The following is a 21,389-nucleotide window of genomic DNA, read 5'->3' as shown; positions in this document are numbered from 1 at the left end:
TGACAGACAAGCACTTTAGCGCAGCAGAAGATCAGGGTTTTAAACAATAGTTAAGGCATCTATGGCTGCTTCTAAAAACACATTGGATTCAAATAATCTAAGCAGTGTTCATCTGAGCCTTTTCTTTATTTTTCTTTTGCAATGTTATTTTATGCTTACACCCAAATATCAACCTACGGTGAACAGAATATGTTTATGAAGGAGTCCTGCATTTTGAACAAGTGAGGAGGCAGTTCATGTCATTAATGATATGAAGGAACAGCAGGTTGCTTCCATGGTTCACACACAGTATCAGCTGTAGGAAGAATTAGTGGATCATTTGATTCTTTGAGGACACACAAAAATCCAATACGCAAGGATACATCATCAATAAACTGTACTGATTTGTATTTATATTTAATCTGATTATACCTATATATTTTATCCTGTGATAAATGAGCACTTTGGTCAAGGACTGAACAAATGAATCAAGCATTTTTCCTAAATAGGGAAGTCCAAATTGCACCCTCACTATGACCACCAAAGCACAACACATACAGTGAAAATAAGGGCCAGTTCAGACCGAAGTATCTAACCAAATAGCAGTGTATATGATGTTCTGTGTAATATGTCCAGTATAAGGGATATTTTGCCAGTTATGGCTACTTGACCACTTGGTTTCAGACTCATTTAAAATAAATACAAAAACTGCACAGTTGGTTTGGTCTTAAGCTAAGTTTTATTTGAATTTTTCATTTGAAGATAAACTCCTATAATAACAAAAAGTTAATTAAACTGAAGGTTCATATAGAAATGAAAAAAAAATCATAGATGACTGCTTGGGAATTATTTAATGAAGTGCATCATTACAGCATAATTTCAACTGAAAGTTTCAGTCGTCTATTCGTATATTTTTAAAAGCATTAGACATTACCTGTAAATCAAGCTTCAACACAACAAAGCTTATTGGTACTAATATAATGGGAAACTTCTTTTTTATTATTTTAAATGAATTCACAATAACCCTGTACATTTAAAATATACCGTTCTACTGCATTATACCTGTAGATACCATATTTACAGAACTCGAGGTCCAGTGTCCACTTCCGTGGTTATATTAGCATTTCTACCATATTCTTCAATTTTCCACCTTTGTTAAAAAGATTTCTATTTATGTAAAAAGGAATAGGGGTGGGGTAGTAAAAACAGGGAACAGAGTATAGAGAATACAGCAGAATTGTGTGAAAATTACAATAAAGCATATTAATAATGACAAAAGAAATAAATAGCAATGCACCTTTACAGCCTTTTGATCATTGGAAAATTCCAATAGATGTTTTAGACCGGAGATTCAGGAAAGTCTAAATCTCTCCAACTTTCACTATGAAATCTTTGAAACCACATGTGTAGGACCAACACGTATATTCCCTCCCTTGATACTTTATACATTGAGGGGCAGGTTTATCAAAATTGTCTTCCTACTTTCTAACTTTCACCCATTGATAAATACAATTTTAAAAATCCCATGGGAATGAATAGAACATGTGTGCGTTTTTTATATATTAAGCTCTAAGCGTAAGAAAAAAATTAATTTTTGTATTTTAGATGACTGTAAGCTATAATAATGTTTATCCAGCAAAATTACAGGAAATAGTGTTTTGGGGTCAATATTTAGGCTATACTACCCAAAGGAAAATATGTAAAAAAGCATCACTCAACAAATTATATACAAATGTTTAGTAAGGTATTTCATAATGTTCCTTGAGATATTAAAAATGAAAAGACAATATGATTTCCATCTTTTTCCAATTCTATTAAAAAAAAGTAAAAGTTATAATAATAAACAAGGCTTTGTTGGCTTTTTCAATCCTAGAGGCAGAATTAGAATTCATCCAAAGTGTTTTCATATTCAAACAGACAAATTGCCTTGTTTGCAATGCCAATATTTTATGTTTAATGTTGGCTTCATGATAAGAATATTAGGTGTCTGTTTTCCTGTTTTCACTTAACCCTTTGCTTGCTTTTTTTTTTTCTTTACAAACTCTCAAGTATCTGCAGATACCTAGATTTAATTTCTGATTTCTTATTGTGGCAGCTCTTATTGGCACAAATGGCACAAATCAGGTTCATATTGGTTTTGCTAATTAGAAATAATATGTACTTTCATAAAGAAGTGCTGAAATTTCAAATGGAGTTCCAGGTAAGGATGAAGCTGCAAGGTTTCCAGTGGAAAATAATCATAGATTTATACATCAGGTGTATCTGGATATTATCACCAAATTTCTTTTGTTACATATATTTAGCCTTCCTTTGAAAAGAGTTATCATGATATTAATTTGCTCAGACTAGGTCTTCTGAAGAAGGTGACTTACTTATTTTAGTAGCTCCTTAATGGCTGACATACAGTCACAGAATTACCAGTGTCAGTGTAAGCATGGGATTCCCATGATTTCCATTAAGGGCCACTTAAGAAAGGTCAATACAGTATATTTGGTATAATGAGTTCAATGAGCAGAAAAATATATGCCTCTACAGTAAATTTAAATGGTTATCAATGCTGATGTTATTAAATGAAACACAAGTTTCTGCAGCTTTGGTCTGTATACCAAATGAGTGCGATAAAATGTGATATCTGAACCACCAATGGGAAAGACCCTCATGCCAAAGGGACAGAAAATGACAGCTAAATAACTCAGATGTAAGTTGGTACTGGAGCAAATTGTCTCCAATAACCAGTCATTTTTTATGTATTCTGTGAAGTCAATTAAATTCACACTGCCACTACATCATTCAAGTTTATTCTTTAACCAAACTAATGGCATTTATCATACATGATTGAAGGCATTTTGGTGCTACAATCTGAATGAAACAATGACAATCCTTAGCTTTTTGGATTGAACACTTTTAAAAAGTGTTGGGAGATGAATAGGCTACAAATGTAGTTACAATTCAGTTATAACCACAAATCCTTCTCCAGGATGATGTTATTTATGAAAATCGCTTTTGTTTTCAGACAAAACCTTTTATTTTTGGTACCAATGTCTATTTAATGGTAGGAATAAAATGTATTAATCAAGACATAGTTTTAGTAGTATGTGTCTAATCTATCTTGGACTTTTTTTCCCCTATTTTTATCCTAAAAATAAAGCATAAAACTGAAAATGAAATTTCATATATTTCCAGAATTTCATTTATTTTTTTATAGATCAATGAGATCTATCTGTCCGGCTAGTGAAAATTTACCAGAATGTGGATGGAACCTATTTTTTAATAGGACCATTTGTGCCAAGGTCCCAAACAATCTCTAACAACATGTCATGTAAAAGAATGGGAGAGTTCTGTGTCCTTGTGCCTAGCAATGGGAACACAGATACTATATATACTATATATAAGTGCAGAATTGATTTAAATGATTTACATATATAGCTCATTTATTTCCCACTTTTCATGTTAACTTCCTGACGATCAGGATCACTTTTGTTCATGTTTAGTAATATATGCCACAGGAGTCTATACAAAGACTTCGGGCGGCAATGGTGGAAGAGAGAATGCATTTGAGAATACTGGGGCAATCAATATATTGCACCTATATGGCTCAATTATGTGACTTCACTTACCTTCTAAACAGAAATTAACTAAATATTTTTTTTTTTAAAAAATATGATTGTTTAAAAAAATGGAATGGATCAAATACCTAGCTAGAAAACCAGAATCTATCGTACCTGGGTGTTTTTTTAATGTGGGTACCATCACTTAAAGCGTTTATGTCACTTCAAAGGTTAATTACAATACTGCAAAGTAAGTATACATACATCAAATCTTGATCTTCACTGTGGTTACCAAGAACATTTTTTTGTAGTTAGCCTTTATTGCACAAAAAGAACTGATACAATCATATAAAAAGACAACATAATAATGGGCCAATTTTAATGTATAATATTTTAATTATTTAACAATTTTAAGTATAATACTGACAATATATTCAGTCAATTTCTTTGGATTTGGATTGTTGTTATAGCAAGGCAAAATGACAGATTGCTAATATTTTTATACCTATTAATGTAAAAAAAAGTTTAAGATTTTGTCTGCTTTATTGAAAAAATATGACTTATTTGAGTCCAGATTTTATTTACAGTAACTGACGACTTTATATTAAATATGTTTATACAACTAAATAGGACTTTATTTCCAAAATACATGATTATTTACAATGTTTTTATATGTAAATACATGGGATTAAAATAATAGAATAAAATTCTGTTCGCAAAAATCATATTATAGAAATAATATGCTTCTATTTAATATCATTAAATTAGATACAGAGGGGTAAAGAAAGAGACTTTGAAAAGTTACAAAGAAGAAAAAACATTTGCCAGCACATTAAAATATAATAGAGAAAGAATTTTACAGGAACAATGCATACTAACTGATTGCATATTATTTTCTCTTTAAATTATATTTTATTCATAAACACCAGAATGAAGCAAAAATGTGTTACCTATAATCACCTTAATTGCTGCTAGCCTTTTGGGCAACTATTTTGTTTAAAGAGTCACAAAAAATCCTTTTAGGTGGATTTAAGGGTGAAGACACACATGGCAATTCGTTGTTGTAACGACTCTTTAAAAACCGTGCTTTAGTGGCCATAGGATTGTGTACAAGTCGTGGTGACATTTGCAGTATGGTGATCAGTCGCCGCGATTCATTTCAAAAGTCAACAAAACGCAATGTGTCTTCATTCTAAAATGTAGGCTGAGAACAAAAAGTGATCCTTGATATTTTTTCCCAAAAATTTCTAGTTTTTTTTTATAAACCCATTGTTCCAAATAGGTCCTATGCCAGTACAATGCACCTAAAAAAGTATAGTGCATAAGGAAAATCTATGTTTCCTCAAGTGTAATGCAATTAATAACAAACATTTAAATATCAATGCTAAATAACATATGCAGTTTTGTACACTTTACACACTTTGCACACTACTACAAAAAAGTAAATTAACAAAGGTTTCATTGGATTCAAAATAATTAGAGAAACTTATCACATGGCACTTTTTTAAAAAATATATGCTTTTTTAACCTTGGCGGTGGATATATTATAAACAACATTTAAGTTAGTTTCTATTTGCTGTGACCTTAGACTATAACCTCCACTCGGACTGTAAATGATCTATAATCTCGGTAAAGTGTCAATTCTATATAGATAATAACTTTTAATAAAGTTTATTTTCTGCCCCTTTCCAAGATGGAGCAATTCCAGAAAGTGTGAAGCAAATTGTATATAACTGCTGTCTTATCTAGATTTCATGGCCATATTGTGAACATCCCACTTTTGTTATAACCCCTGATTTGGTTCCTTTTCTGTTAAATAGGTTAGGTGTTAGCACCATTCAGAGTCTGCTGTTCCTGGGACCTGGTAAAGAAATCCTTTATCTTTATTCTAAATAGAATTCAAGTATTAGTGTAGGGATTTTAGTTCTCCTTTATATTAAACACAAATCTTGGTCACAAATGGCACATTCCTGATATTGACTATACCACGTTTTTACAATTTATAGCAATATATTTTCAGAATAAAATGGTGTTTGAGAAAAGCCCCAATGCACAAGTTCTCAGAACAATAACCAACACATGCCACGTGTAGAATACACTTGTACAGAAAAAAAGCAAATTAACTTAATCTAGTCTTGAGTTTATTTGTAAAGTACTGAAATCATTAATGAAAAGCATTTGAAATCAAACTCACAAGGGTATATGTTTTAATATTTCAACTCCTAGTTAAAAATAAAAGTATGATTAACACTGTATGTTTGGCAGATTTGAGAGTGGTAAATGGGTAACACCTGTTCAATATTTTTCTCCCAAAATTGTGAACAGTGTGATGGCTCTTTCTTTATGAACAGGGACTGATTAATATCAATATCACAACGGTGAGAAAAATGCACTTTTACCCTGAAGTCTTTTGTTTTTTTCTCCCTTGTTATTGTTTAATGAGGTAATTATAAACAGCAAATACCTCAAAATTTAATACAAGAAATTTCCCATAGTACCTAGCTCCTTGTAACTTTTATCTTTATTTCATTTTTAAGTATCCTTATTAATTTTTGAGCCGGTTAACTACAACTTGCCTGAGGCAAAATAACTTTGCAGTTGAGGATTCACATATTTTTTCCCCTTTCTTTATTACATTATTGTTTTAGGTAATTAACATCCACTTTGTAGTGGCAGTTTCGACGCCATGCTGTCTGCACAAGCTTTTGGCATGGCGTACCTGGAAATAAAACTAGCAAAGGTGGCACGCCTTCCTAAGCTTTCTTACGAAGATGTAATTGTTGCTTTTCAGCAGCGCTTCCAGAGTCGATATTAAAATAATGAACTAGGACAAGGAAAAAAAAAATAACTGTGGTGAAAAGGAAAACTTGAAACAATGCATTAATATAATGTGCATAGAAAAAGAGCTAATAGGAGGGACCTGGTCTAGATAGAAACAGAAATATATTGGAAAAAAGTAATGAAAGCAAGAAAGCATTGGCTATGTAATAGGGAAAGAAAAGCACAGAAGGAAAATGTTAAAAAGCAGGAATGTAAGAGGCCCATCTAGGAAGAACCGAGAATTGGTAAAAATCACAAAAAGCAGTGCAATATATACCAGAGACCAGAGAATTAGAGAAATGACATTGAAAATAAAATTTGCAATATTGCATACAGAAGTAGTGTTGCAAAAAGCATCAGCTAGATGGAACAACACTAAAACAATACAGTAAATTAGATTTTATTACTAAATCTTTATTATGTAAATGAGCAAAAAAAAGATATATAGAGAGAGAGAGAGAGAGAGAGAGAGAGAGAGAGAGAGAGAGAGAGAGAGAGAGAGAGAGAGAGAGAGAGAATGTGTGTAGGTAGATTGATAGATGATAGATGATAGATAGATAGATAGATAGATAGATAGATAGATAGATAATAGATAGATAGATAAATGATCAATAGATAGAATAGACAAATAGCAGACATAGAATGGTGATAGATGATAGACAGATAGATAGATGATAGCTAAATGATCAATAGATAGACAGACTGATAGAAGCGATAGATAGATAGATAGATAGATAGATGATAGATAGATAGATAGATAGATAGATAGATAGATAGATAGATAATAGATAGATAGATAAATTATCAATAGATAGAATAGACAAATAGCAATATATAGATAGATGATGATGATAGATAGATAGATGATAAATAGATGAAACTTTACATTTGCTGCAAGGCCATTGCTTCCCTAACCCCACACACACATATATTTATAAAGCATTTTTTGTTACCCATGCACCTATCAATTCACAACATATTATGGATTTTATTTTATTTCATTATTCATTTATAAAAAAAATATTTATTCTGTTATCCATAATTGAAGTTAATTAGATTTAGAATTAGATTTCTAGCACAAAAAAAATTATTTTCATAAATATGTATTTTTAAACAATATGCCTTGCCTGTGAAACAGCAAATTCATCTGGTGCACCTAGTACCTAATCACATTGAATTTGGTGTTAATATATATATTAAATGTTGTTTATGCATATACGGTGAATGAATATTTTTCAGTAAATATGCCGTCTCTAATTTACTCACCACTTGCATAAGTCTTCAGCCGGTTCTCTGCGCTCTCATAAAGCTTTCATTCTGATACTTACACACCTAATAAGAGCTAAGAAAATTGTGGGAAAATAGTCAATATGTTAGGGTGTGCCCATTGTGCCAACCCTTTTGGCAAGATGTTAAAATGTTAATAGATTATTAAATTGAAAATTGATATTTCATGTGACTACTAGATATAAATGTCGGAAGCTTTATGCATTGCCTCATTCTCATTTTCTGGAGTAAAGCTACAGCAGGTTTAACATATTTAGACAAATGTATTTATATATTTACATTTAAGTTGTATGTATTGAGATAAAGCAAAGTAAACTATATATAAAAATATTATTTTGTATCAACAAGCACATTTAGCAGTAACAGCATACAGTGTAAGCCTGCTAATGTTTTCTGTAACCTCCATAGGCAGGTTAGGAATCACAGTGGAACTTTGCAAAGTGGGCAAATACTACTATGAGAAACAAAGAATTTCTTTTGTACGACAGACCCTACAGTCTCTTTGTGAAGGGGATTATGAGTACTGTAATATATAATGATAATAAGGAGAATTATCTATTTAACTGTTCCACTGTGCCACATTACATAGGCCATGGTTTTGAAAAGTAAAAGAATGTGTTAGATATTGGTATGGGATAAGTATGGGATCGGCTATCTAGAAACCCATTATCCAGAAAGCTCCACATTACAGGAAAGCTGTCTCCCACTGACTCCATTTTAATGAAATAATTTGATTTTTTTAATTGATTTCCTTTTTCTTTTTAATAAAACAGTACGTTGTACTTGATCCAAATTAACATATCATTAATCTATATTTGAGGCAAAACAATCCTTTTGGGCTTATTTAATGTCTAAATATTTTTAGCAGGCTTAAGGTATAGAGATCTAAATTACAGAAATACCTCTTATCCAAAAACCCCCAGGTCCTGAGCATTCTGGATAATAGATCCCATAACTGTACAATTGAAATTGGCAACATCATATAGTAAATAAATAGTAATAAAAATGCAGGATATTACATGTTAAAATGGAAGGTGACTGCATGTCTTCTTGTTGTTGCCAGTCAATCCTTGACCTAAATTGTTTCTCAATAAGAAAGGACCTGTGCTGTCAGTATTATTCCACTTTACCTGTCAAAATGGCAGAAAAAGTTCAGAGCAACGTTTTTAAGGCTGCATCCTAAATAAAGTGTGCAAATCTCTTTGCCACCATTAAAATTTGGAATTCTGGTAACTGAATTGCTTTCTTAATATCAAACAAAAGTCCCCTAGCATGCCTGTGATTAATTTATGCTCACTATATTATTATTTTATTGCCGCATTGGCACTGAATACCCATAAGAAAAACGTAAGAAATTTAGCAGACCAATATATGAATCATAATATATACCACGTACATCATTTCATTAATAAATAATATCCAAATAGGTAAACACATTAGTTCATGTAAACACATTTCATATAAGGCAATTGAGGGGCAGCAATATTAAATTGTCATCATGTTATATACATGTTACTATTTCATTACATGAGAAAAGTTCATTAAAATTGAGAAAGGTTGAGTTGCATTAATGGAAACTCCCAGAAACTCCGGTTGTCAGTTATTCACTGCTTATATTCCAGCAGACAGCTAGAGCAATTTCCCATAGAAAAATGTATTAAACTTAAGGGTAAGCATTAAAGGTGGCCATACACAGGCTGATAAAAGCTGCAGACAGACAAAGTCAGTAGGTTATTGGCAAGTATATGGGGCCCTCAATGGGCTTCCCCAAAAGAACATTGGACTGACGTTGCATTGGTACATTGATGCAGTCCTTGCTCCCACCAACTGCATTCCTGGCTTTGTGACCTGATTGTTGGACCCACTATCAGATCAGCCCAATATGGCCAACTCAAGATGGGCATATCGGGGCAAGAGTCGCTCCTTTGAAAACCTCTCCAAACAAGTGGATCTGCCCATGTATGGCCACCTTCAGTCACCAAAAAATCAGTTTGTTAAATATCACTATCCTAAGTGAGACACATATTCATAAATAGCAAACATATTCTACAGGGCTGTACAATACTTCGTCATTCCAATTGTGCCACACCGATGATAGTGTTGATGTCTAGTTGTCTTTAGTGGGGAAACAAAAAAACCAGTGTGAATTTGTGATTTCATCCCCTCTGCACATAAACAATCTGTGGATGAGCTGTACTCAATACATTGTCAGCCTGTTTGTGAGGACCAAATATTAGTCAGTACATATATATAAAAGTATGCAAAGCTCAGCCTTAGATTACAGAATGTGAACTGCAGAATCCAATAGTAATTTTACAAATCCAAACCTAATTCTTGTCCACGTGGGGGGCTTGGAATTCCATGAATGCGGTGACATTTCTGCTAAAGGGCTTGAGTGGAATAGGGTTGATTTTAGGTTGGATTGGATGAATCAAACAGGGCCACACAATTGATGGCAGTCTTGTATGCATATTTATGTATTTGTCTACCAACCTTATTATACTGATGTAAACTTGATGGCAACCCTGTATGCTAGTGATGTGCATTCCGGGCCGATATCCACGGGTCGGGCAGGTTCGGGATGACCTGTTTGTGGGTCATCCGTAGACTGTCGGCTTCCTGTTTTATTGGCACGTGCCTGCTCTGCCGATGACCTTGCAAAGGAGGTGAGTCTATAAATGGAGGGGGGAAAGCTGGCCGTGGGTTCGGGAAGGTGCGGGTCGAGTTTTTCTCTACTGTATGCACTGTAACCAACTGTTAATAAGAGTTTAACGTATGTAAATGCAGCGGTGTGATTCTGGGGCTGCTGCTGTCTGAGGCAGCAGCCCAGATGCTACCCTCCCTCAAAGGGTGAAGCAGAAGCAGAATCGCTAGTGCATTGAGTGCAATAGAGCTCTCTGCACTAGCGGAGCCGAATTTCCGGGTTAAAACCCAGAAGTTCGAAACTTAAAGTTACAAGAGGTGGCTTTTTGCTGCCCCATGGCAGAAGCGCCACTGTGTAAATGCAAAAAGGAAATGTTTTACAGCATTAATATGTACATCAGCATCTTCATTAACCATAAAGTTTTGATTATTTGCTTGGCACATTGCAATATAGTATCTCTACATTGCATGCTGTGATGTTCAAGGATCAGTTTAATATGTAGCTTTACATTTATATGCATATTTTTGTTGCTACATGAAAGCCTAATTCCTGGCTTCATCCACATGTGATTGCAAAGATTATGAAACAAAAATTGGCTGTTGATTGATATGTTAATGCTGACTTGTTATTGTACAATGGATGCCCAACCCTAAAAGCTGCCTTAGCCAGAGGTTAGCCAGAGTCATTCTTAAAGGGATAGTATACACCTAAAAACACCTATACTAAAAAGTGCACAGAGTTTGTGTTGGAAATTCATTCTTCCTATTCTTTTGGTTCAAAATAATTTTTCCTTTCCTATTATAAACATGCCAATTTGTTCAAAGCTCCTTATCTACCTTAAAACAAATAACTGAGGGCTTCTCGTGGATTGGTAATTCGTTTTATCAGCTTGTACTTCACTTGGCGGAACCAGGAAGTGACAGGAGGTGCTAAAGTGAAACTGATTTAAATTTGTTCTTTAGTGCCAGATATAACAAAAAACTTAGATATTTCTTATTTAAAACAATAGACAAAAAGTTTGTTTAGCACAAGCCCTATTCATTGAGCCCATGTTGAAAAGGGATGTATACTGTCCCTTTAAATGGAGCTCGCTATTGCAGAAAGAAATCTGATCAGAAGTCTTCTAGAACAAAAATCTGCACCTTCCTTTGAGTTCATTGCTAATAGCATTTGGCAGAGCAGCATACAGAAGGTGGCAACACATGGACACCACCTGCAATGCAGCTTGTATGTCTTTCAGAATCTGCAAGCCGGGGAATGCCAACTGATGCAAGTTGTTAGAAAGCTGTGTACTTTATGCCAAACCCTGGCCAATGTGGGCTGCATTTTGCACCTTGTGCTGGATTTTTAATCTACTGTAAGAGACAGAGTGCAGCTTGCACCCGTACCATTGGTGAATGAGCCCTCTTAAATCTTTAACCTTAAGTAAACAAACTTTAAGATTGCTGAGCTGATTGGACGTTTCAACAAAGAAGCAAATAAAATAGTTCATTATATGTTTTATGAGACAGGTTTTTCATTTATTAGATTCATTTTTAATAAGACAGTAAACAAAAGCTAAATTGCAATTTACATTATTAAAATCATAGTTAAAGGATATGATCCTTAATTAATGGCATTTTCAAATTTAAATGTTTGCACAGTTAATTGCTGTGTGAGTCATCATTATTTGCATAAAAAAGCCACAAAAACCCTTTTTTGAATGTCTCGTCCCTGCTTCTTCTTCTTAAGGTTACTATATTATTCAAATCAGTGCGAAGTAGCTATTTCGGCACTAGCAAACAGGGAGAGAACACGAGCATTCTGGCAGTGGAGTTTAAAATTGATTGGGAGAGGAGAGGTGTTAGTAGGAGTTTGCAAGTTTGGTGTATTTGAAGTTTGGAGGTTTTGGCAATATTAATATGATTTGATAAGGATATTGTCTGGTTAACAATTTCTCCCAAGCATTATGCCAAATCAATGTAGTTTACATGTAGTAGCAATGGTAAGATGGGTCAGATTTGGGTGGACAGATGATGATCTCTGTTTTATCTCGGTTCACTGTGAGGTGGCATTCATTCATCCAGGAGGAGAACATTAGGAGGCAGCTAAAGATCAGATTATGAATGTTGGTGGTTAATGTAGGGATGTGTAATAAATTTAGATGTCATCTATATACAAGTCATATTTAAGGCCAAATGAAGAAATTAGTGGACAAAAGACACTAAGTTTTCTCAGGTGGAGAAAACTATAGCAACCAATCAGCAGGTAGCATTTACTGGTCACCTGTTTAAAAGCAAATATCTTATTGGTTGCCATGGGTTACTACACCTAGGCAAACTTCTTGTTTTGTAATGCGGTAGAAGGTCTCCTAAAGATACAAGGGCTCATTTAAAAACACTGGGCAAACCAACGTGTAACTAGTTTTAGTCAGTCAGATGCAGCTAGGACAATGAAAGCAAACATCTCATTGGTTGTCATGGGTTACTGGCTAGGTGCAAAATGTGCCTAGTGTTTATAAATGTGTACAGGGAAAAGAGCAAACAGAATAATACAGAGCCCCTAAGCGCCTGTACATAAAGTTGAACCAGGGAAGATAGCAAAAGCAACAGAGAAGAAGTGACTAGCAGCTAGGAAACCAATATAATAGAGAATTTGCACTAGAATTGAAAGTTCAACGGTATTAAATATAGAGGATAAATCCAGGAGAATGGAGTAGTGTCCTTTGACCTTGGCAATCTGGAAAAACTTGTAACTCTACAGTAATCCATACAGTGTTGCATGCAGGTAGACAACTAGACATAGATTAGCATAGGGTCCAACAGATTATGAGTATGGAGAAAAGTAGTAATAATGAGACGTTCCAGGAGTTTAGAAGCAAGTGGTAAAAGAGAGACAAGGTTGTAAGTTAGATAGACAGGATGAGTCGAGTCTAGAAACAGAAGCTAGAGAGGAATTTAGGAAGATGCCAGAAGATAGGGAATAATTGAATATATCAAGAAGAGCTAGAGTAAGGACAAGAGCTCACTGTTTAAGTAATAAGTAATAATGAGGGCATTGGATCAGGGAAACAAATTGTAAGTGCAGAGGACAGGAGACACTGAGAAACTTCAGACTCCGTAGCAAGATCAAAAGATTTAAAGAAGGATGGAGGAGACTTAAGTAGGCTGAGATTATTGGTGTCAGTAGGGGTGCAAATTGTTTGAGGACAGAGTTTACTTTGAAGTAGTCTGCAAAGTCCTGGGGGTAAGAAGAACTGTGAGTGATTAAGATATGAGGGATGTAAAAGAGGATTTGAATATGGAAAACAAGCATCTGTAACATAACTATTTTTAATGTTTATCAGCTACCACATATCTACAACCAAGTTTTCCTGTTTAAAAATAATAATAATAATTATGGAACAGAACTGCTATTTTCTACAGTGGAAAGCTTAAGAGATGAGAGTTTGGGTTAAATAAAAATGATAAATATTTTCTTCTTCATTTGTGACACATGGATGCAATTTGTGGATATCTGAGTTTTATCCTGTGGCTTTCCATATCTCTGTCAGGGAAGAGGCCCAAAGATTATCAGTACTAAGAAGAGGTCAGCGTTCGGCTACAGACCACAAAAGCCTTCAACAGAATGATATAACAATGCAAAAATGAAACAGGCGACCAAGAAGACAGTTTGTGCATCTGTTTAAAAAGTTTCTCTTTTATGTGCAAGTTGAAATAGAACATGGAATAAAATTATCAAACAGGATAGCAATGACATTATAGGTTTGGTACCTCTTTACCAAAAATTCAATATCCACAATTTTCAACTAATCCCATTTTTTTTAAATTATTTCCTTTTTCTCTTTAATAATAAAACAGATAGCGTTTTAAATGTGTTTTTAGCAGACAAGAGGGCTCATTCACAATGCAGTGTGCAGAGTACAAAAAAGGAGGTGAACAGCCATTTTTTTTTAGCACATTACCAATATCATGATTTTTGATCCCATACTCTATGCAAACAGCATGAAGGAAATTAAATGAGCACTAAGGGGTATGTTTTTGCACCTCTTAGTGCACTTGCCACCTCAGTTGTCACAAAGGACCCTTAAGGTATGGTGATCCAAATTGCACATTTAGTGGGTTATTAATCAAGGTCCGAATTTAACTCAATATCAGCTGCTACAAACCCAAACCCCGATCTAACCCACTCGGGTTTTTGGGGAATTTTGGATATTTGGAACTTAGTAAATAACCCCCTTGCAATCACAATTTTCTGGAGAATCCTAGGTCCTAAGCATTCAAGATAATATATCCCATTCCTTTATCAAGAAATTCATCTCCTGTTCATAGTGTTTCTCTGGCAGTTCTTTAGTTGGGCAGAGGTATCACCAGGTTTACTTAGTCTTTAAAAGGGGAAGTCGCCATGTGCTCACTCTCTTTGGACCCCACTTGTCATGGGGTGGTACTGCTGGAGAGCCAAAGATCAAGGCAGGCCTCAGTATGAGAAATTGGTTGTAGAAAAGATCTGTAATAGATCACTCTAGGAGTTGGAGATAGGATCTGGACAGTTAGAAGAGCAGCCAAAGTGTCCAATGAGGAGACCAGAATGGTTAGTACCCTGTGGTATCACCCTCCAGGAATAGGAGATTTTTGGAGTAAAGCACCACTATGAGAATCTGCTAGTGCTGAGGACTGTAACATTCAGACAAGTGTCTGAAGTATATTTATAGTGAATGTTTATTGTGCCATCTGAGCATAACCAGCAAAGGGACTGTCTGAACTCCAGCAAATAAAGTTAGCTATTTGTGGCAAGAACCACTGGTGCCCAACTTATCTGTTTTCCATGTCTAATGCAGTGGTGTTAACTCTTTCCCTACCAATACAGAACCACTTAAAAGAGTCCCACACAATGATCTATCAAGAGTTGCAGTAGTTGAGACTTGTCCAACCAAGTCTGGGTTAACCCATGAGAAGGTAATACAGAGAGCAATGAACAATTACACCCTGAAAAGAAAACATAGTTCTATGCAAGTCCAGAAAATAGCTTATTTCTGCTTTTGCCCACAATAAAATAAATCTGGTTCTATTTCATTGAAGTCTTTGAAGACGACCTCAGATCAGGCAAGCAGTATGCCAGCTCTCATTCAAATGTCTAAGGCTCATAACATACAGATTTGTTTTTAATGCTGTCCTCTCATGAAGACCCACTGCAGTATGAATATCAGTTTCCTATTCACATAAAAGCATTGCCTAAGAGGCACACCTGTGTTTTTAGGTGGATATTGCATCGGAATTAGGGATGGACGAATTTTTTCACCTTGTTTCGCCACGGAATTGATGCCCATAGACTTGTATGGCAGCGTGCGACAAAAAAAGACGCAACAAAAAAAAATTCGCCCCGTGACGAAATTTTCTTGACGTGCATAGACTTTATTGGGCGTCAGTGAAATTTCACCGGCGGCAAATTTTTGCCAAAACGAAATGGGTCAAATTCACCCGTCCCTAATGGGAATGAAGAACTTATACCAGTCAGATAAAAGGGAAGCATCAGTTTAAGTGGTATGATATTTTGATGCTGGTGATAGCCTCTATGTCATCATGGGACTTTATATCCTGATATTCCACTAATATACATTTAAAGCTTTACTGCTTCTGAGAAAATTAATGGAAGATCTCTGTGTAGTCAGTGCTAAGCAAAAAATGAAAAACATTTTTTATAGGAATGGATGGTATATGTACAGCACAAGCCCTATTCATTGAACTTATATTGAACAAGATGTATATTGACCATTTAAAAGGAGTGGGTCTGTAAGAGGTCTTTAACTTGTATAAACAAGTAAAAGAAACTAAGTGCTAAAGGTTACTGCTGCTAAATGTTTTCTCTTCATTTAAGTTGTACTTCTATTCAAACTTAGGGGGTTATTTATCAAAGGTCGAGTTCTCAAAAAATTCAAGATTTTAGGGTAGTTTCACTAAAAACCAAAAATTGTTTTTTGAGATTTATTATGCCCCGAAGCTGCTAAAAAAACCCAAATCCAAAAATACTCCAGCTAAAACCTGTCGAGGTCACGTAGAGTCAAAGGAAGAGGTCCCATTAATCATTTGAAGATGTTTTTTGCCTTCATGATTTTTGGCTTTTTACTGTGGTTTGCACTTGAAAACTCAATAAATTCGAGGTATAGAGTTTATAAGTCAAACTTGACCTTTTATAAATATCCCCCTTAATGACAAAATAAAATCTGTTGTAAAATTATTTTACTAGGAGATTTGGAGGACTTGGAGGAGAATGCTAGGAGATTGTTATAGATGTCCTGATATGTAAACAAGGGTTTTCTTATTGCCATTTTCCATAATAATAATTTGTTATTACTTTATTTTTTAAGAATCTTACTAAAATGTCATACTCTGCATTTCATTTTGCTCTAAATTCATTATTTCCCAACACTGCATTAATTTCAACCCTGCAGCATTATATTATTAGCATACTTTGTCATGAACTAGTTTCATTCCTTGTTTATTGCTTTGGAACGTATGCTTGGGTATACCTGCTGCAGGGTGTAGGTTCAACTCATGAAAAGACACTTAAGTTCAATTATCCTTCCAATTAAACCTACATGAAGATCAGCATAGCCAATTATTCTGAAATGCACAAGATAATAGTTAATAAAATCTTGAGACAAATTTTCCATGACAAATAAATCAGTCTTGTGCAAGATAATAATAAATAATACAAAATTAAATGCTCTGCAGAGGTGATGCATAGTTTATAATGTTTTATGATTGATTTCTTATTTTCCATTGACAGGACTAATTTTGAAAACCTGGATTATGGGGTAATGTTATCCGTGATGTAAACAAAACTGAAAGGTCACATGCTTGATATCATTCATACCCAGGCTTCAGCTATTTAGCTATATTTGGTTGTTTTGTGCTGCACCATAGGCTATATTAAAGGTGGGCCAAGCTGACTGGGTACCCTAGGCATCCCAGCCAAGGTCAAGGTACCTGCCCAGCATCCCTCCCATCATCGCACCCTAGGCAAGTACCTATTCTGCCTACTCCTAGTTCCGGCGCTGGGCTATATACACAGCAAGTCCAAATGTATTATAAAGAAATAACCAAATAGGAACACAAGAAAAAAAGGGGAAACTTTATATTTACAGAATGAGAACAATACAAGGATAAGTAAAACAAAAAATTGGTATAATGTAATCCAGTCAATATAAAAAGAATGATATGTGAAGCAGAGGTATGTGCGCTTGGCCGGATTAACTAGTAATTGCCTGGAAAAAAGAAGAGGGGGACTCGATGGTGTATTATCCTCTGTTTTATGGGGTAGTGTGTGTTATAAAACTACTCACGGGGGATCTGTAGATTTGAATCGCAAAAAAGGGCTGCTCTTGACTTCAGTAAAGCTGATCGTCTTGGTAGCCTGTCAGAAGAGAAATTTGCATAGCGCAGAAAAGCCGGTTTGCAGGTGCAGGGGAACGATTTGGGTTCGCTTACCGGACACTGATGTCGTTACAGCACTCTTAGATTGAACCGGTAGTTTTCTTTTAATGCCTTCCTTCTAGGTCTTATCGATCTGTTCGGCGGTGGGAAATTGACTGGTTCTCACGCCGGTTGCCTGCTCGCAGCTGCAGTGTTCCACCGGAGTCAGTATGTTCAGCGTGACACCTGTTTGGAAGAAAAAACTCTCATAGCGCAGAGGAGCCGGCTTCACAGTGCGGGAAGGAGGTGAGTATATGCTTACCCAACTCTGATGTTACTTAGCACTTATAACCCGTACGGGTAGCGGTCCTATTAGGCTTTTGGGATTCCTGCCAATCTTCTCGACGGTCTGCTGGGATAGTTTAGTCGTACAGGTCACTGGTGGCTGCTGCCAGGCGTTGGTTTCTTCCCAGTGTGTAACTCTTCGGGTTTTAGCGTTTGTAAGCGCTAAAGGTTTTTTTTCAGGCACTAATTAAACACAGCATCGGTGTTTATGAAATATACACTTTTATTTACAAAAATTTGAATTTAACAGAGCACTAAAATGGGCCCAACGCGTTTCGTATCAATAAAATACTTCCTCAGGGGCGAAAAAAACGAAAACTACCGGTTCAATCTAAGAGTGCTGTAACGACATCAGTGTCCGGTAAGCGAACCCAAATCGTTCCCCTGCACCTGCAAACCGGCTTTTCTGCGCTATGCAAATTTCTCTTCTGACAGGCTACCAAGACGATCAGCTTTACTGAAGTCAAGAGCAGCCCTTTTTTGCGATTCAAATCTACAGATCCCCCGTGAGTAGTTTTATAACACACACTACCCCATAAAACAGAGGATAATACACCATCGAGTCCCCCTCTTCTTTTTTCCAGGCAATTACTAGTTAATCCGGCCAAGCGCACCTACCTCTGCTTCACAAATTATTCGCTTGTGGATACGTGGATCCACTTCTTCCTGGTGCAGCTCAACCCCTTAGATACCCAGCAAGCGCGGATCTCCAACCCCCTCTCTATAAAAAGAATGATAGACAGTATGCAAATACTGGTAGGTAATCAGTATGTTCAGTAAACACCACAGACATAGCATGTAGAATGGTGATTGCTGTACACTCCTTTCTAAACAAACTGGGATTAATATGTTTCCCTTGTCCTGATAGTTGTAAATCTTGATAATGAATAGAGTTATCTCTGTAATCAGAAATAAACTTTAAATTGAGATTGTCATTCAGAAATACCAATAGCTGTTTAAACAACTCTAGTATTTGGCTGACATAAAAATAAATGTGACTTAATTAATGTGACTTTTGAATATGTTATTATCATTGTAAAGAAACATATATTCCCCAACAAACCATATAGATTGGCATAGGTAGGGGGGCAGTACATGGCAGTGAAACTAGAGCAGTGGCAGGATAGATTCACTTACTAGCATGCTTATCAGTTCTCAAGTAACTAGTAATTCTGTCACCTAGGTAACTTGTCTATGTGACCTCTGCCTCATTTTTGTCTTATTACAACTAAAGAAAACATTTTTCAATTTCACAATCATGTACAAAAAAAGAAAATTCCCCCTTCCCTTTCTTAAATGAAAATTGTGTTTTCATAAGTTAGAAAACAAGTTAGCTTTGTTTGTGAATCTTTGCAAAAGAACTTGCCATTACTATGATTAATTTACCTTCTAAAGTAAATCACTGGCAAACCCATGTATATAATATAATAAAGTCCAGATGGAGAAATGCAAAACATGCTTATTCCTCAGTGGATTCCATTGAATTTTACAGGTGTCACAATGTCACTGTGTCAGAAAGAACCCTAGTTATTATATATTTATTACTTATATGTCCAAAATGTGAGACTACTTGAGCAATTAGCCTTAAGTGAGCTCTTACAGTGCTGTTCATAAATGCAAACTAGCTTTGATCAATTTTTACATTTTGGCTAACTGAAAATTCTCATGTGCAATATGAGAACCATTGCAGGACTTGCTGTACTTACTTTACTATCAATGGAGGGAGTCCTCATAGGAATGGTTTCAACCATAGAGCCTTTCAAAAATTGCTATTTTTCAAGATATATTAGCAAAAAAATACATCAATGTAACTTAAAAATATAAGGAAAAAATAAAAAAGTGATGATGATGGCCCTGTAACCATTTTTTGATGTCCCAAAAACATGACGATGTCCCAAAAAGTTATACATATATTGCATTTCATAGCAATTACATTTTCAAATAACTTTAAAATCATTGGAAATGTTTAATTTGTGTATATTGGAAGGTTTCTTTCTAACTATGCAAAAAATGGTTACGTGTAGAACTCCTTTAATGAATCAAGATCAGAATTTTTCTTCTTGCTGCAGAAATCTACATTTTCCTTCAATATTCAAAATTTCTAGATTTTACAGTGCTATTTCTCTTGTGGTCACTATTGTATTAAAAGATTATATTTTATCTGATGTTTTATAAACAAAGAGAAGAAACCCCTACCTAAGATTGATGTAAGAAGTCATACCCAGCTCCTTATTCCAAGTGTGAGGTCCCAATAAAGAGATTCCTCTAAGATGTAGGGTTTGGGTCAGTTCCAAAACAAAAAATCTGTTCGTGAATGTTCCCAGCAGATCCCACAGACCTCCTGGCATGTAAATAAGCAACATGGGACCTGTCGAATAATTTAAAAGACAACCACCAGTGTTTATTTATTTGCACCCGCCTTTTTCAGGAGTTGCTACAAAGCAAATATTGTGTTCATATTGGAGATTGCATGTACTGTACTGCAGGCTTGAGACAAAACCACTAACCGAGGAAGGTTTATTTCATAGCATTGTTGTCAAAATTATTTCCTAAAAATCTAAGGCATATTTACACCATCACAACAACCCACAAAAACGTCAAACATATGGATTATCCCTGTACAGTAGAATAATAAAAGTTTATCTCTGGTTGCAATGGATTACTTTATAGCTGCAAATTTGACCATTGATGCAAATTATTTCCTTTTCCCATTTCCCAGAACTGAACTGATTTACCTCTGTGTTATCAGTGTTACCTTATTGACAAAAATGTGCATTTAAAACTAAATAAGATAAAACACTATTAGTATTGTATAGTTCAAAGAAGTTAGTATTTGTTTTGTAGTATGCTATGATTATCAAGGATCAAATTGAAAATTTGAATTTTCTAATTCTAATTTAGAGTTTATTTTAGTGTAATTCGACTAGGGATTAGTCCAAATTCGATTTGAGTTTACAAAAAAAATCTAAATTCGAATTTCGAAATTTATCATGTGCTGTCCCTTTAAGAATTCAAATTGACTATTCTCTATATAAAACCTACAAACCAATATGGAGCAGGCACTCAAAAAAGGCAAACTTCCACCAGGCAACAAGTCATAGTGAACAAAGTTTATTGTGTCCTCAGCCTGACGCGCTTCGTGTCATCAACACAATCATAGGCTCCATATAAAACCTGCCATATTGGTGTTTTAGCCTATGGGGGACCTCCTACAATCAATTTGGAGTTGTTTGGTAGACTTTTTAAAAAAAAAATTGTTTTTGTGAAAAAAGTTTGCAGGTCGATCCTATTTACCCGAATTTAAAAAATTCTATTTTTTTAATAAATTTTGATTGGCCGTTTTTTTCGAATGTCCTGAGGTCAAGAAAGTGTGTG

The sequence above is a fragment of the Xenopus laevis genome, chromosome 3L, assembly GCF_017654675.1.
Source record: "Xenopus laevis strain J_2021 chromosome 3L, Xenopus_laevis_v10.1, whole genome shotgun sequence".
Classification (NCBI taxonomy): Eukaryota; Metazoa; Chordata; class Amphibia; order Anura; family Pipidae; genus Xenopus; species Xenopus laevis.
Note: the sequence above shows the minus strand (reverse complement) of the source record.